We start from the raw sequence: 19,425 nt of genomic DNA, 5'->3' as shown, positions 1-19,425 counted from the left end.
AAAAAAGAGAGAGATGACCCGAGCGCTATTCCTATCTAGTGAACTACCTAGTGGACGCAGAGCCTATTCCCTATATAGTGACTACTAGTGACCAGAATCCTATTCCTATATAGTGAACTACTAGTTGACTAGAGCCCTAATTCCCCTATTAGTGAACTACTAGTGCAGACTATCCTAATATAGGAACCTACTAGTGACAGAGCCTATATAGTACACTACTAGTGACAGGCCCCTATTCCTAAATATAGTGAACTACTAGTGACCAGAGCCCTATTCGCTGATATAGTGGAACTACTAGGTGACCAGAGCCCTATTCCCTATATATGGAACTACTAGTGACGCAGAGCCCTATTCCTAATATAGTGAACTACTAGTGACCAGAGCCCTATTCCCTATATAGTCGAACTACTAGTGGGACCAGAGCCTATTTCCCTTAATAGTAGTCGAACTACCTAGAGACAGAGCCCTATTCCTATATAGTGAACTACTAGTGAACAGAGCCCTATTTTCCTATATAGGTGAACTACTAGTCGACCAGAGCCTATTCCATATAGTAACACTAGGAACCAGAGCCTATCCCTATATTGTGGACTACTGTGACCAGAGCCCTATCCCTGAATAGGATAACTACTAAGTGGACCGCAGAGCCCTATCCCCTATATAGTGATACTACTAGTGACAAGAAGCCCTATTCCCTATTATAGTGAACTACTAGTGAAATCAGGAGGCATCTATTCCCTATATAATAGTGAACTACTAGTGACCATGAGCCCTTATTCCCTATATATAGTGAACTCTAGTGACCAGAGGCGCTATTCCCTCTATTATAGTGGGAACTACTAGTGACCAGAGCCCTATTCCTATATATAGTGACTAACTAGTGACCAGCAGCCTATTTCCTATATATAGTGAAGTTCTACTAGTGACCAAAGCCTATTCCCATATAGTGAACTACTAAGTGACCAGAGCCCTATTCCTATATATGGAACTACTAGCTGACCAGAGCCCTATTCCCTATATAGTGAAGTACTAGTGAACCTAGAGCCCTATTCCCTATATACGTGAACTAACCTAGTGACCAGAGCCCTATTTCCTATATAGTGACTACTAGTAACCATAGCCCTATTCCTATACTAGGGAACTACTAGGGACAATAGCCTATTCCCTATATAGTGAACTACTAGTACCAAATAGTAACACAATAATAGAGGTTGGGTAAATGGCAATGTTGGGGCTAAATTGTTACGTAATGATCATCAAGCATGAATTTGTAGAGTTCGTTCAGCTGCAAGTGGTGGAACATACTAATCCCAAAGAACCAGAGTAACACACACACACACACCAACTACACAACACAACACACACACACACCACACACACACACACACACACACACCCAACAACACACACACACAACAACACACACACCACCACGTCCTAGCCCTAAACTTACACACACACTCACACACACACACACAGTCCTAGCCCTAAACACACACACACACACGTCTAGCCTAACTTACACACACACCTCACACACACACACACACACACCTCACACACACACACACACCTCACACACACACACACCCGTCCTGCCTAAACACACACAGCACCCCGTCTAGCCTAAACACCACACACACAGCCACACACAACACACACACCAACACACACACAAACACACACAACACACCCGTCCTAGCCCTAAACACACACCCCGCCTAGCCCCTAACACACACACAACACACACACACACCACACACACACACACACACACACACACACACACAACCTCCTAGCCCTAAACACACAACAGTCCTAGCCCTAAACACAGACGAAGCAGGCCTCACGCGTAGGCCTCGAAGTCTCGTTGTTGGATGATTCGCATCAGCTGCTCTGTGACTTTGATATTTTACTGCTTCCCGGAGCTGGAAACACACTATAACACAACATCACCACAACATCACCAACCTCAGGTCAACATTAGTCGCAACATAACCCAACGTAAATACATTAAATCCATAGCTGCTGGTTCTGTTCCAACACAGTGGACATACTTTAGACAGAACCGCAATGGGCCCTGGAACCCTATTCAGTGGGACTACTTTTAGACAGAACCCAATGGAATTTCCCTATTCAGTGGGCTAACTTTTAGATGCAGAAACCCAATGGAACCTATTCCCTACTCAGTGGGGCTACCTTTAGACCAGAACCCAATGGAACCTATTCCCTATTACAGTGGACTACTTTGACCAGAACCCAATGGAACTTATTCCTATTCAGCTGGGCTACTTTAGACCAGAACCCACATGGAAACCTCTTCCCTATTCAGGTGGACTACTTTAGAACAGAACATGGAACCTATTCCTATACAGTGGGTGACTTTTAGAGCAATCCGCCAGTGGGCCTGGCACCTATAGATCAGTGGGCTTACTTTAGACCAGAACCCAGTGGGCGCTGAGAGCCTAATTAGTGATAGGACCGCTATCTACTAGTCGGAATGGGTGCCATTTGGGAGAAAAGGTATAGTATGGGAATTGACCCTGGTGGTTTGGGGTGAATTCCATTCAACGTTTTCATTCAGGACCTAACCAATTCCAAATTTATTCAATACGGAAACTATGGAACGTGGAATTTGGTTTAACTTTCTGAATTGACTGGACTTTTAATGTAATTTGACCCAAACCCTGGCTTGAACTGAGTTACCTTTACTGGTGCTAGTGCAGGCTGGGATGGGGGTTCGCTGACAACAAAACTATTGTTTACTGGTGCTAGTGCAGGCTGGGACTGGGGGTTAGTGAAAACAAACGCACTAGTTTCCTGGTGTTAGTGCAGGCTGGGATTGGGGGTTAGGGACAACAAAACATTTGTTTCGTGGTGCTTAGGCAGGCTGGGATTGAGGGGTTATGAAAACAAAACCACTTGTTTAACTTGGTGTTGAGTGGCAGGTCTGGGAATGGGGGTTAGTGACACACAAACCACTTGGTTTATGGTGCTAGTGCAGGCTGGGATTGGGGGGTTGTGGAAACAAAACCCCACTTGTTTACTGGTGCAGAAGCTGGGACTGGGGTTTAGTGAAACAAAACACTTGTTTACTGGTGCTAAGTGCAGGCGGGATGGGGTTAGTGGAAACAAAACACTTTGTTCCTGGTGCTAGTGCAAGCTGGGATGGGGGTTAGCTGACAACAAAACCACTTGTTTACTGGCTGCTAGAGTGCAGGCTGGGAATGGGGGTTAGTGGAAACAAAACACTTGTTTTACTGGTGCTAGTGCAAGCTGGGATGGGGGTGTGAAAACAAAACCACTTGTTTATGGTGCTAGTGCAGGCTGGGATGGGGGTTCGTGGGCAGCCTGGGATGGGGGAGTTAGTGCAGGCTGGATGGGGGGGTAGTGAAAAAAAACCGACTTGTTTACTGGTGCTAGTGCAGCTGGGATGGGGTTAGTGGAAAAACAACACTTGTTTACCTGGGCTAGTGCAGGCTGGGGATGGGGTTAGTGGAAAAACAAAACCACTTGTTTACTGGTGCTAGTGCAGGCTGGGATGGGGGTTAGTGCAGGCTTGGGATGGGGGTAGTGGAAACAAAACCACTTGTTTACTGGTGTTAGTGCAGGCTGGGTGGGGGTTAGTGAAAACAAAACCATCTTGTTTACTGGTGTTAGTGGCCGCTGGGATGGGGGTAGTGGAACAAACCACTTGTTTACTGGTGCTAGTTGCAGGCTGGGATGGGGGTTAGTGGACAACAAAAATCTTGGTTTTACTGGTGCTAGTGCGGCTGGGGATGGGGGGTTAGTGAAAACAAAACCACTTGTTTACTGGTGTTAGTTGCATTCTGGGAGGGGGGGTTAGTGAAAACAAACCACTTGTTCTGGTGTTATGCAGGCTGGGAATGGGGGTTAGCGGAAACAAAACCACTTGTTTACTGGTGCTAGTGCAGGCTGGGCTGGGGGGTTAGGTGAAACAACACCACTTGTTTATGGTGCTAGTGCAGGCTGGGATGGGTAGTGAAAAAAAAACCACTTGTTTTACTGGTGTTAAGTGGCAAGGCTGGGATGGGGGTTAGTGAAACAAAACACTTGTTTACTGGTGTAGGCAGGCTGGGATGGGGGGTTATGACACAAAAACCACTTGTTTACTGGTGTAGGCAGGCTTGGGATGGGGGTTAGTGGACAACAAAACACTTGTTTACTGTGTTTAGTGGCAGCTGGGATGGGGGTTAGTGGAAACAAACCACTTGTTTTACTGGTTGCTAGTGCAAGGGCTGGGATGGGGTTAGTGGAAACAAAACCATTGTTTACTGGTGCTACTGCATGGCTGGGATGGGGGTTAGTGAAACAACACATTGTTTACTGGTGTTAGTGAAGGTGGGATGGGGGTTAGTGCAGCTGGGATGGGGGTTAGGTGCAGGCTGGATGGGGGTTAGTGCAAGCTGGGATGGGGGTCAAGTGGGAAACCAAAACCATCTTGTTTACTGGTGTTCAGTGCAGGGCTGGGATGGGGGTTAGTGCAGGCTGGGGATGGGGGTTAGTGAGAAACAAACACTTGTTTAACTGGGTGCTAGTGCATCTGGGATGGGGGGTTAGTGACACAAAACCACTTGTTTACTGTGTTAGTGCAGGCTGGGATGGGGGGGTTAGTGGACAACAAAACCAACTTGTTTACTGGTGCAGTGCAGGCTGGGATGGGGGGTTAGTGAGGCTTGGGATGGGGGGTTAGGTGGAAACACAACACTTGTTTACTGGTGCTAGTGAAGGCTGGGATGGGGGTTAGCTGCATGGCTGGAATGGGGGGTTAGTGCAGGCTGGATGGGGGTTAGTTGATTGTGGGAATGGGGGTTGTGCGGCTGGGATGGGGGTTAGTGCAGGCTGGGATTGGGGGGTTAGTGGCAGGCTGGGAATGGGGGTTAGTGCCACGGCTGGGGATGGGGGGTAGTGGCAGGCTTGGGATGGGGAGGGGTTTTGTGCAGGTGGATGGGGGGGTGAGTGCAGGCTGGGGATCCGGGGGTTAGTGCCGGCTGGGATGGGGGGTTTAGTGCAGGCTGGGATGGGGGGTTAGTGGCAGGCTGGGATGGGGGCGTTTAGTGCAGGCTGGGATGGGGTTCGGGCAGCTGGGATGGGGGTAGTGGCGGCTGGGATGGGGTTAGTGCAGGCCTGGGATGGGGGGTTGTGCAGGCTGGAGGGGGTTAGTGCAGGCTGGGATGGGGGGGTTAGTGCAGGCCTGGGGATCGGGGGTTAGTGAGGCTGGGATGGGGGGTTTAGTGGCACGGCTGGGGAGGGGGTTAGTTGCAGGCCTGGGATGGGGGTTAGTCGCAGGCTGGGATGGGGGTTAGTGCAGGCTGGGATGGGGGGTTAGTGCAGGCTGGGATGGGGGTTCGTGCAGGCTGGAGAGGGGGGTTAGTTGAGGCTGGGCATTGGGGGGTTGTTGCAGGGCTGGATGGGGGTATAGTGCGGCTGGGATGGGGGTTAGTGCAGGCTGGGATGGGGGTTAAGTGGAAACAAACCCACTTGTTTACTGGTGTTAGTGCAGGCTGGGATGGGGTTAGTGGACAACAAACACTTGTTTCTGGTGCTAGTGCAGGCTGGACTGGGGGGTTAGTGCAGGCTGGGATGGGGGTTAGTGAACAAAACACTTGTTATGGTGCTAGTGCAAGGCTTGGGATGGGGGTTAGTGGAAACATAACCACTTGTTTACTGGTGTTATGTGAGGCTGGGATGGGGGTTAGTGGCAGGCTGGGATGGGGGGTTAGTGGAACACAAAACCACTTGTTTACTGGTGCTAGTGGCAGGCTGGGATGGGGTTAGTGAAAACAAAGCACTTGTGTTAACTGGTGGCCTAGTGCAGGCTGGGCTGGGGTTAGTGGCAACAAAACCACTTGTTTACTGGTGCTAGTGCAGGCTGGAATGGGGGTTAGTGCAGGCTGGGGATGGGGGGTTAGTGGAAAACAAAAGCACTTGTTACTGGTGCTCAGTGCGAGGCTGGGATGGGGGGTGTGAAAACAAAACCACTTGTTTACTGGTCTAGTGCAGGCTGGGATGGGGGTTAGGGAAACATAAACCACATGTTTACTGGTGCTAGTGCAGGCTGGGATGGGGGTTAGTGGAAACATAACCCGTTGTTTATCTTTGTGCCTAGTGCAGGCTGGGATGGGGTTAGTGAACAAGCATAACCACTTGTTTTACTGGTGCTAGTGCAGGCATGGGATGGGGCGTTATGATGAACATAACATTGTTTTTACTGGTGCTAGTGCAAAGCTGGGATGGGGGTTAGTGGAAACATAACCACTTGTTTACCTGGTGCTAGTGCAGGCTGGGATGGGGGTTAGTGAAAGATGATTGACAAAAGACATAAAAAACCGACGGTCCTTGTTTACTGGTGCTAGTGCAAGGCTGGGATGGGGTTAGTGGCAGGCTGGGATGGGGTTAGTGCCAGGCTGGGAATGTGGGGTTAGTGACCCACAAAACCACTTGTTTACTGGTGTAGTGCATTCCTGGAATGGGTTAGTGAAATGAAACCACTTGTCATCTGCTTTAACAAACATGTCTATGGTCGTGTTTCCCGGCCCGACTACATTGCAGCGTTCCATTTGCAATCAAGCCAATGGTTGGGGCCACGTCATCAACTCCGAGTTGGGTATCAGATTATATTATCATGTGATGTGGTTAGCTGAAGATAGATAGATTACTAATATCATGTGATGTGTATCAGTGATATGTTAATAGATATCAGATTACTATATCAATGGTGATGTGTTAGCTGAATATGTCTAATAGACCAGCATCTACTATATCATGTGATGTTGGTTGTGATAGTTAATCGATAGATTACTATATCATGTGATGTGGTTATCTGATATTTAATAGATCAGATCTAATAATCATGTGATGTGGTTACTGCAATATGTTAATAGATCCAGATTAACTATATCATGTGATTGGTTAGTGATATGTTTAATCAGATCAGATTCTTATATTAGTGGCTGTGTTGTAGTCAGATTAATGTGATGATGGTTAGCTGATATGTTATCAGCTATTGATTAGTAGGGGTATTGATCAGCTATTGATTAGTAGAGGTATTGATCAGCTATTGATTAGTAGTGGTATTGATCAGCTATTGATTATCAGAGGTATTGATCAGCTATGGATTGTAGATGTATTGATTAGCTATTTATTCGTAGCGGTATTGATTCGTATTGATTAGCTATTGATTAGTAGTTATTGATTAGTAGAGGTATTGATTAGCTATTCATTAGTATAGGTATTGATTAGTAGAGGTATTGATTAGCTATGGATTAGTAGATGTATTGATCAGATATTGATTTGTAGTTATTGATTAGCTATTGATGAATAGTTCTGTCTGTTTGTGTCTGTTACTGAGAACTACAACTCCCACTAGCTAACTAAGGCCCGTATCTCTCTCCATCTCCGTCGCCCTCCCTCCTCTCCTCCCAGCCCTGTCTAAAGGTAACAGGCCGGTGCACACCATCCTCCTCAACCCTCACGTCCATCTGATAGGTAGGAAACCCGCCATTTCTAATTATTATGACAATAATATGATAATATATGCTATTTAGCTTTAATCAAAAGCAACATACAATAATGTGTGCATACATTTTCCATATGGGTGGCCCTGGGATTTGAACCCACTATCCTGGTATTGCAAGCACCATGCTTTACCAACTGAACATTATGTTGATTTTTCTGGGCTGTTATGTTTTATCTAATCTAGTTTCTGGTTGGTATTCAAATATACACTGTGTGTATATATCAATTCCAGTCAGAAAGTAGACCAGATTCAAATATACACTGTGTGTACATATCAATTCCAGTCAGAAAGTAAACCAGATTCAAATATACACTGTGTGTACATATCAATTCCAGTCAGAAACTAGACCAGATTCAAATTTCCCATTCCAAATTCTCCTGAAGCATTGAAGTGAATATTGGAAAGGGAATTCCAGTGTACTTCCTGAATTGAATCAAGATGGACGCCAACCCCCTGGTACTTATGTACAATGTGTTTATGATGTTGACGTGAAACAAGGAAAGGGTGAACTAATGAGAAGGTCTGTCTAGCGGAGAACGCCTGCGTGCATCGCCTACATCCGCCTGAGCCAGTACATGGACGCGGGGGGATGCCTCGCACCATGCAGTCTGAGGAACCCGCGTCTGGCATCGCAGAGACGGAAAGTGGCAGAACATTCACTTCCACCGCTCCGGCTCGCCCAGCGTACCATCCCAGTAAGAAACAACTACATTAATCAATGAAAACATACATTAATCAGTTATAGTTTAATTATAATAAACCGATTTGGAACATTCACTTCCACCAGTCTGTAGTGTCCAGTGTAGACTACCTTCCACCACTCTGTAGTGTCCAGTGTAGACTACCTTCCCAGTCTGTAGTGTCCAGTGTAGACTACCTTCCACCACTCTGTAGTGTCCAGTGTAGACTACCTTCCACCACTCTGTAGTGTCCAAGTGTAGACTACCTTCCCAGTCTGTAGTGTCCAGTGTAGACTACCTTCCCAGTCTGTAGTTGTCCAGTGTAGACTACCTTTTCCAGTCTGTATTTCCAGTGTAGGACTACCTTCCCAGTCTGTAGTTCCAGTGTAGACCACCTTCCCAGTCTGTAGTGTCCAGTGTAGACTACCCTTTCCAGTTCTGTAGTGTCCAGTGTTAGACTACCTTTTCCAGTCTGTAGTGTCCAGTGTAGATACCTTCCCAGTCTGTAGTGTCCAGTGTTAGACTACCTTCCCAGTCGTAGTGTCCAGTGTAGACTACCTTCCCAGTCTGTAGTGCCAGTGTAGACTACCTTCCCAGTCTGTAGTGTCCAGTGTAGACTACCTCCCAGTCTGTAGTCAGTGTAGACTACCTTCCAGTCTGTAGTGTCCAGTGTAGACTACCTACCCAGTCTGTAGTGTCCATGTAGACTACTTCCCAGTCTGTAGTGTCCAGTTGTAACATACCTTCCCAGTCTGTAGTGTCCAGTGTAGACTACCTTCCCAGTCTGTAGTGTCCAGTGTAGACTACCTTCCCAGTCTGTAGTGTACAGTGTAGACTACCTTCCCAGTCTGTAGTGTCCAGTGTAGACTACCTTCCCAGTCTGTAGTGTCCAGTGTAGACTACCTTCCCAGTCTGTAGTGTCCAGTTAGACTACCTTCCCAGTCTGTAGTGTCCAGTGACTACCTTCCCAGTCTGTAGTGTCCAGTGTAGACTACCTCCACCAGTCTGTAATGTCCAGTGTAGACTACCTTCCACCAGTCTGTAGTGTCCAGTGTAGACTACCTTCCCCAGTCTGTAATGTCCAGTGTAGACTACCTTCCCAGTCTGTAGTGTCCAGTGTAGACTACCTTCCCAGTCTGTAGTGCCAGTGTAGACTACCTTCCCAGTCTGTAGTGTCCAGTGTAGACTACCTTCCACCACTCTGTAGTGTCCAGTGTAGACTACCTTCCCAGTCTGTAGTGTCCAGTGTAGACTACCTTCCACACTCTGTAGTGTCCAGTGTAGACTACCTTCCCAGTCTGTAGTGTCCAGTGTAGACTACTTCCAGTCTGTAGTGTCCAGTGTATAGACTACCTTCCCAGTCTGTAGTGTCCAGTGTAGACTACCTCCACCACTCTGTAGTGTCCAGTGGTAGACTACCTCCCAGTCTGTAGTTGTCCAGGTGTAGACTACCTTCCCAGTCTGTAATGTCCAGTGTAGACTACCTTCCCAGTCTGTAGTGTCCAGTGTAGACTACCTTTCCAGTCTGTAGTGTCCAGTATAGACTTCCTTCCACCAGTCTGTAGTGTCCAGTGTAGACTACCTTCCACCACTCTGTAGTGTCCAGTGTAGACTACCTTCCCAGTCTGTAGTGTCCAGTGTAGGCTACCTTCCCAGTCTGTAGTGTCCAGTGTAGGCTACCTTCCCAGTCTGTAGTGTCCAGTGTAGGCTACCTTCCCAGAAAGTTGTCTAGTGGTGCAATAACTAATCTCCACCACAGGAGGGCGCCATGTACACGTTTACCATGCTGCTGTAATGGTTAGTGTACTGTTTTCTCATCCTGGTACTATGGACATTGTAGTTGTTACCTTAGCATTAACACACCTGATTTAACTAATCAACTCATCAAGCCTTTGATTATTTGATTCAGGTGTGTAGTGTTAGGGTAACAACTACAATGTTCACCTTTTGGGGTTCCCAGGCCCAGGATGAAAGAAACACTGGGTTAGAGTCAACTCTACCTCTCCCACTAGTCTAAAACAACCTCTACCGGCGGACATCGCTCTGTTTCTGGGTTTATCTCATTTCCTTTTCCTGTGTCTCTGTATGTATGTGTGTCTGTGTCTCTGTCTGTGTGTATTTTACAGTTAATGGAATATCAAGCTTCAGTCTAAACTCCCAAGACAGGCAACAATCAACTAGCCAACCCATGGTCGCCATTTAACCTCTAACCCCTGACCCCTCTGTATGGCCATGACATCACACAGGAAAAGGAAATCAACCCTAAAGGTCGTCAGTCATCCTAACCACCTTCTGCGTCCCTAATGGCACCCTATTCCCTACATAGGGCCCATGGGACCTGGTCTAAAGTAGTGCACTATATAGGGAATAGGGTTCCATAGGGCTCTGGTCTAAAGTAGTGCACTACATAGGGAATAGGGTTCCGTTTGGGACTCAACCCCCTAGAGCGACCTGCAGCAGACCGTGGACGTTATCCACCGGTTGCATATTACCTGACATTTGGTTATCTGGTTTTTAAACTGTTTTTTCGGTGCATTTTAAATGTATAGAGATGTTAAAAAATCTACTGCTGTCAACTCCTCCCATTTTAAACTTGTATTTGTACGTGTGTTTTACGTGTTGCAATACGAAATATTTAAAGATCGGAATGTTAAAATCGAAGCTTGCTTTTTTCTGGTGAAATGTATATATATATTAATATATCTTGTGACTTGTTGATTAAATAAAATAAAACATTAAATTGCTATTCTTGCTATATCATAGAGTTTAATATAGAAAAAATTCGAAAAATCTGTATGTAAGTTATGTTTGCGTTGAGCTAGTTGCTTATGTTTGGTTTGAGCTCGTGTGTCATGTTTGAGTAATTGGGTTTGGACATTTAGGGCTTCTGGTCACATAGAGTAGTTCACTATAGGAATAGGCTGTCTAGTAGTTCACTATGATAGTTTCCACTATATAGGGAATTAGGGGCTTCTGGTCACTAGTACATTTTCTACTACATATAAGGGAATAGGCTGCTGGTCACTAGTAGTTCACTATATAGGGAATAGGGCTCTGGTCACTTAGTAGTTCCACTATATAGGAATAGGGCTCTGGTCACTAGTAGTTTCACTATATAGGGAATAGGGCTCTGGTCACTAGTAGTTCACTTATATAGGGAATAGGCATCTGGTCACTAGTAGTTCATAATGAGGAATAGGGCTCTGGTCACTAGTAGTTCACTATATAGGGAATAGGGCTCTGGTCACTAGTAGTTACACTAATATAGGGAATAGGGCTGATCACTAGTCAGTTTCACTATATAGGAATAGGGCTCTGGTTTATAGTAGTTCACTATATAGGGAATAGGCCTCTGGTTGCACTGTAGTTCCACTATATAGGAATAGGGCTCTGGTCACTAGTAGTTCACTATATAGGGAATAGGGCTCTGGTCACTAGTAGTTTCACTATATAGGAATAGGGCTCTGGTCACTAGTAGTTCACTATAATAGGGAATGGGCTCTGGCACTAGTAGCACTATATAGGGGAATAGGGCTCTGGTCACAGTAGTTCTGGTGAAACAACATCAGGTCTTAGTCCAGGAAGAGAAAGGCTGAATCCAGGACAGAAGACCTTCCTGACAGACAAGAGGTTACATCTGGTGAAACAACATCAGGTCTTAGTCCAGGAAGAGAAGGCTGAATCCAGGACAGAAGACCCTTCCTGACAGACAAGAGGTTTAACATCTGGTGAAACAACATCAGGTCTTAGTCCAGGAAGAGAAGCTGAATCCAGACAGAAGACCCTTCTGACAGACAAGAGTTTAACATCTGGTGAAACAACATCAGGTCTTAGTCCAGGAAGAGAAGGCTGAATCCGGACAGAGACCCTTCCTGACAGACAAGAGGTTTGACATCTGGTGAAACACATCAGGTCTTAGTCCAGGAAAGAAGGCTGAATCCAGGACAGAAGGACCCTTCCTGACAGACAAGAGGTTTAACATCTGGTGAAACAACATCAGTCTTAGTCCAGGAAGAGAAGGCTGGATCCAGGGACGCGGATTAAATCAACCAGAACGGTTTGTTACAGCTGGATACAGTCCGATCATGTTTAATTCTGCTGTGTTTATCAACAGAACCGTTGTTACACTGCGAAACCAGTCCGATCGATGTTTAATCTGCTGTGTTTATTCAACAGAACCGGTGTTACAGCTGGGAAACAGTCCCAATCATGTTAGATTCCTTGGTGCTTGTTTTTATCAACAGAACCGTGTGTTACACTGGTATAAACCAGGTCCGATTCATGTTTTAGATTTGCCTGTGTTATCAACACGAACCGGTTTGTTTACAGCGCAGGAACAGTCCTGAATCATGTTTTAATCTGCTGTGTTATCAACAGAACCGGTGTTACAGCTGAACAGTCCGATCATGTGTTAATCTGCTCGTGTTATCAACAGAACCGGTTGTTACAGCTGGAAACAGTCCCAATCATGTTAATCTGTGCTTGTATCAAACAGAACGGTTGTTACAGCTGGAACAGTCCGAATCATGTTTAATAACTGCTGTGTTATCAACAGAACCGGTTGTTACAGCGGAAACAGTCCAATCATGTTTAAATCTGCTGTGTTATCAACAGAACCGGTTGTTACAGCTGGAACAGTACCAATTCATTGTTAATCTGCTGTTATCAACAGAACCTGGTTGTTAACAGCTGAAAACAGTCGATCAATGTTTCAATCAGACTCATTAAAGAGGTTCTCTGCTACTTTTGTGTCCACTTTTTTAGCCAGTAGTGCTGATAGTAACACTCACAAGCCAAAAGTGGTCCCCGAAAATGTTGTACTACATCACATATGTGCACCACGTGATTGCTCTCTCTCTCTGCTGTGGCCCTCCCTGCAACCTCATTGGATAACCCTGGGCTGGCTTCTTGCTAGCTGTCACTCAAATACGAGGGGCTGAAGCTCATTAGATAGAACTCTAATTGCCCATGTGGAGGGAAATGGAGGGAAAATGGCGTGGCACAGCTTCAAGAAAAGCCGCTTTCAACTTGGGATTTTTGTGGCTTTTTGATGTAAGACAGTGAATATGCTACATATTGAAACATCCAGCCCAAAGTGTGAGATTGAAAACCTCAATTACCTCAACTAACCGCACATTGACTCTGTACCGGTACCCCCTGTATATAGCCTCGCTATTGTTAATTACTGCTGCTCTTTAATTATTTGTTATTCTTATCTCTTACTTTTATGGTGATATTTTATTGGGGTGTTTTCTTAAAACTGCATTGTTGGTTAAGTGCTTGTAAGTTCTACACCTGTTGTGTTCAGCATTTCACTGTATGGTTCTACACCTGTATTCATGTGACTAATAAAGTTTGATTTGATTATCAGTTGATGATGTATTTCTTTCCTTTTGTTTCCATAACAACCATCTAGGGACAGGTGTTGGAAATTAGCTCAGGCTAGAAACACTATTTCACATCTGACAATTTGTCACGTTCTGACCTTAGTTCCTTTGTTATGTCTTTATTTTAGTTGGTCAGGGTGTGAGTTGGGGTGGGCATTCTATGTTGTTTTTCTATGTTTTGTTCTAGTCGTTATATTTCTATGTGTTGGGCCTAGTATGGTTCTCAATCAGAGGCAGGTGTRAGTCGTTGTCTCTGATTGGGAGCCATATTTAGGTAGCATATTTTTCATTGGGTTTTGTGGGTGATTGTATTTTCTGTTCTGTGTTTTGTTTCACCGTACAGGAGTGTTCGTTTGTCGTTTTATTGTTTTTGTTCAGTGTTCATTATTCGTATTAAACAAAATGGACACTTACCACGCTGCGCATTGGTCCTCCTCTCCTTCCACCAACAAAAGCCGTTACACAATTGTTAAATGTGTTGGTCTATTTCTAAATAAAACAAAACAACAACATTTTAAGTCTTTCTTTTCTGATATCAAAACAGAAAAACCTCCCAAATGTTTACATTTTTTGACTGTGTAAATCATTTATGAATATTTTGTTTTTGTGTTTTTCATAAATGTACCATGAGACACATGCTTGGTGTTTGTCACTGTGTTTTCTCMAAAGGTTGAAATCATTACTAGTAAATCCTAAATAATCACTTTCAAGTTATTGCTGTTATGAACACGATCCCACCCCAAGTGTGTATCTTTTCATGACGATGTAAAAGTTGTTAGTTGAAGACATCTCCCTCTGACAGGCCGATCTCGGGAAAGCCGAACCCGCCCATTTACCAGGAAGCACCATATTAGGTCAATGACATCAACAGAATCTCCATTTGGAACGTTCCATTTATTGGAAACTTAGAAGCTCTAACTTGTTGTCTTTACCGATAAATGGCAGTTAAATTACATATTCAAATAATTCAAACTTTATTAGTCACATGCGCCGAATACAACAAGTGTAGACTTTACGGTGAAATGCTTACTTACAAGCCCTTAACCAACAGTGCAGTTCAAGAAGAAGAAAATATTTACCAAGTAGGCTAAAATTAAAAAGTAACAATAAAAAGTAAAACGATAACAACAACGAGGCTATATACAGGGGGTACCGAGTCTGTGTGGAGGCTATATACAGGGGGTACCGCTACAGAGTCAGTGTGGAGGCTATATACAGGGGGTACCGGTACGTATACGACATGGTTATTACGTGGCTACCAGGACTACGAATGGTTTATTACGCTACCAGGCTACGCACAAACATGGTTAATTACACATTCATAGTTAGCGACATGTTATTAACTATCAGGCTACGACACTGGTTATTACACTACCTAGGCTACGACATGGTTATTTACACTAACCAGGTTACGCACATGTTATTACACTATCAGGCTCAACATTTACATTAATACATTTAAGTCATTTAGCAGACGTCTTATCCAGAGCGACTTACAAATTGGGAAAGTTCATACAAATATTCTATGCTGGTCCCCCCCGTGGGGAATGAAACCACAGCCTGGGGTTTGCAAGCGCGCCATGGCTTCTCTACCAACTGAGCCCACGGGACCATGGACCATGGTTATTACACAATAGGCTACGAGGTTATTACACTACAGGTTAACGAGATGGTAGTTAAACTATCACAGTTCAGACATGTTATTACCAAAATCTATCAGTCTACAGGCTTATACATCTATCAGCGCTAAGACATGGTTATTACAATCAGGCGACAGGTTATCATCCATGGAATAAACTTACACTTCACTCGACGGTTAACTAACAGGTACCATGTTTATTACACTATCAGTTATACTGTTAACACTCAGGTTACGTCACATATCAGGCTACGACATGGTTATTACACATAGTCGACTGGTTATACGCAATAGTCGACTGGTTTTCATATAGACGACATGAACAGTCTAGCTACCTGGTATTTAGCACTATCAGTGTTACGACATGGTTATTACACTATCAGGTTTATGACATGGGTTATTCAACTATCAGGTTTACGACATTGGTTATTACCTATCAGGCAAGACTGGTTTTACCCTATCAGGTTGACTAATGGTTATTAACACTATCAGGCTACGACATGGTTATTACACTATCAGGTTACGACATGGTTATTAACTCATCAGGCTACGACATGGTTATTACCATCTAGGCTTACGACATGGTTATTACACTATCAGGTTACGACATGGTTATTACACTATCAGGTTACGACATGGTTATTACACTATCAGGTCCTATCGGCTACGACATGGTTATTACACTATCAGGTTACGACATGGTTATTACACTATCAGCTACGACATGGTTATTACACTATCAGCGTCTACGACATGGTTATTACACTACAGGCTACAGACATGGTTTATTAACATCAGGCTATGAATGGTTATTTCACACTATCGGTTACGACATGGTTATTCACACTATCAGGTTACGACATGTGTTATTCTCTTCTTCTTGCCCTCTCGTTCCGGACTTGTTCTTCACCTTCATTCCGTCACATGGTTATTCATAGCTACGGGTCTTTAGTTCGCCATGGTTTTACCCTTACTGCTCTGGGGTTTTCGTATCGGGTTTGCATGTCTTAAACACTCCCAGGCACGACTGGTTTTCCACTATCGGGCTTCGACACTGTTTTCCCCTCTAGGTACGAAACATGGTTATTAACACCTTACTCGGTTAGAGTGTTTCACTAACGGCTCTGACATGGTTTAACCACTAGGCTACGATGTGGTTATTACCATAAGGTTGAAGGTATACACTATCAGGCTACGCACGGTTTTAAGCGATCAGGTACGACATGGTCTATTACATATAGGCTAAGACTTGGTTATTTAACTAATCAGGCCATAAGTTGGTTTTACTATCAGGTAGACACTGGTAATTAATACCAGGTTAGACACGTTATTACACTTATAAGGCTACGAATGGTTATTATCAGATCGCTCTAGCATGGTTAATTACCTGGTTATCTACACTATAGGCTAAGATGTTATTACACTATAGGCTACGACATGGTATTACACTATAGTTAGACATGGTTTATTACACTATCAGGTACGACATGTTTTAACTATCTGGCTAAGACATGGTTATACACAGCTACGAATGGTTTATTACATATCAGTTTTAGACATGGTACACCTATGCTAGAATGGTTTATACACTATCAGCTATAGACTGTATTAACTATCAGTTCGACATGGTTATTAACACTATAGGTTACGAATGGTTATTACCTATAGGTTAGAATGGTTATTACATACAGGCTACGATGGTTATTACACTATCAGCATCGAATGGATTATTTATATGGCACGAATGGTTAACTATCAGGTTAGACCAGTATTTATCATATAGGTTACGAATGGTTATTACACTATGGTTCGCATGGGTTTAACTACAGGTTCGACATGGGTTATTCCATCAGTTACGACATAGTTATTACTATCAGGCTACGAATGTATTACACTATCAGCTAAAGACATGGTTATTACAGTAGAGGCCGACATGGTTATTTACACTATAAGGTAGACATGGTTATAATAGGGTATAAGGCTAGACATGGTTATTTACTATAGGCTAGGCCTGGTTATTACCACTATCAGGTTCGAACATGTTATATCACTACCAGATACGACATGGTTTACATATCAGGCACGCTGGTATTACTACTATCAGGCTATAGTGCTATTTCATTATAGGTATGCAATGGTATTCACTATAGGTTATGACATGTTATTACACAGGCTAGACATGGTTTTCTATCAGGTTTCGATGGTTATTACACTATCAGGCTACGGACTGGTTATTATCACTATTCAGGTAACTGCATGGTTATTACAATAAAGGCTCGAATGGTTTAACAACTACCAGTTACGACATGGTTATTACACCTTAGGTTATCGACATGGTTATTACCTATCAGGCTACGAATGGTTTATTAACTATAGGCTACAACATGGTTATTACAGTCAGGCTAGACATGGTTATTAACTATCAGGCTATCTGAATGGATTATTACACTTCAGGTTACGACATGGTTATAAAACTATCAGGTATAGACTGGTTATTAACTATCAGGCTACGCCATGGTTTATTAACTATCAGGCTACGACATGGTTATTACACTATCATGTTCGACATGGTTACTACACTTTCAGGTTACGACATGGTTTTACCTCGGCTAGGACATGGTTTTATTACAACTACCGGTTTACGGACATGGTTATTAACTACCAGGCTAGACATGGTTATTACACTTCAGTTACGACATGGTTATTACATTAACTTCAGCGTTAACGTACGTGGTTATTAACTATCAGGCTTACGACATGGTTATACAACGTATCAGGCTAGATCAGCTGTTATTACTCACTATCAGGATAGGACAGGTTATTTACCATCACGTTACGACATGGTTTTACACTATCAGGTTACACTGGTTATTAACTATCAGGTTACGCATGGTTTATTACCTATCAGGTTACGACATGTTATTACACTATCAGGTTACGACATGGTTATTACACTATCAGGCTACGGAATGGGTTATTACAACTATCAGGTACGACATGGGTTATTACACTATCAGTACGACATGTTATTACACTCATATCAGCTACGACTGTTTTAACTATCAGGCTACGACATGGGTTATTCACTATCAGGCTACGACGATGGTTATTACACTATCAGGCTACGACATGGTTATTACACTATCAGGTTACGACATGGTTTACATATCAGGCACGACATGGTTATACCTATCAGGCTAGACATGGTTATTACACTATCAGGTTATGACATGGTTATTACACTATCAGGTCGACATGGTTATTACACATATCAGGTTACGACATGGTTATTCACTATCAGGCTACGACATGGTTATTACACTATCAGGCTACGACATGGTTATTACACTATCAGGTTACGACATGGTTATTACACTATCCAGGTTGACATGGTTATTACACTATCAGGTACGACATGGTTATTACACTATCAGGTTACGACATGGTTATTACACTATCAGTTAGAACATGGTTAGATTACCCTATCACGGTCTATGAACCAATGGTTATACACTATCAAGGCTAGACTTGGTTATTACACTATCAGGTTACGACATGGTTATTACACTATCAGCGTGTATTTCACATCGGCTGATGTATTCATATCAGGACGCATGATACATACGGTTAGATTATACTTATCAGGCTACAGACTGGTATTACCTATTCAGGTTAGAGTGGTTATTACCCTATCAGAGTTACGGACATGGTTATTACACTATCAGACAATGGAGCTAGCAGACATGGTTATTACAGCATATCAGGCTACGATGGTTATTCACTATCAGGCTACGGCATGGGTTTTCACTATCGGTTAGAATGTTATTACACTATCAGGTTACGAATGGTTATTCACTATCAGGTTAACGACTGGTTTTTCACATGAGGTTAGCAGGTTTTACTTCAGGTTCGACAATGGTTATTCATAGGTTAGATGTTATTCTCAGGTAGACATGGTTATTAACTAAGGTTACGACATGGTTATTACACTATCAGGCTACGAATGGTTTAACATCAGGGTTTTATAATGGGTTTTACACTTAGGTACGAATTGGTTATTAACATCAGGTTAGAATGGTTATTACGCCCTATAGGTTCGAATGGTTATTACCAATAGGTAGAATGGGTTTTTAGGTTAGACATGGTTACAATCAGGTTACGACATGTTATTACATATAA

General features: G+C 43.6%; 1 long non-coding RNA gene across 1 annotated transcript; it reads left to right on the top strand.

The window, feature by feature from the left end:
* Positions 1-11,786: 11,786 nt before the first annotated feature.
* Positions 11,787-12,080, top strand: LOC139027831 (uncharacterized). Its single transcript, XR_011479986.1, has 2 exons — positions 11,787-11,963; positions 12,048-12,080. It is a non-coding gene; the product is annotated as an uncharacterized lncRNA (long non-coding RNA).
* The last annotated feature ends 7,345 nt before the right edge of the window (positions 12,081-19,425 follow it).

This window comes from Salvelinus sp. IW2-2015, linkage group LG6.1, assembly GCF_002910315.2.
Source record: "Salvelinus sp. IW2-2015 linkage group LG6.1, ASM291031v2, whole genome shotgun sequence".
In the NCBI taxonomy this organism is placed as follows: domain Eukaryota; kingdom Metazoa; phylum Chordata; class Actinopteri; order Salmoniformes; family Salmonidae; genus Salvelinus; species Salvelinus sp. IW2-2015.
This window is presented reverse-complemented; position numbering and strand designations above follow the sequence as displayed.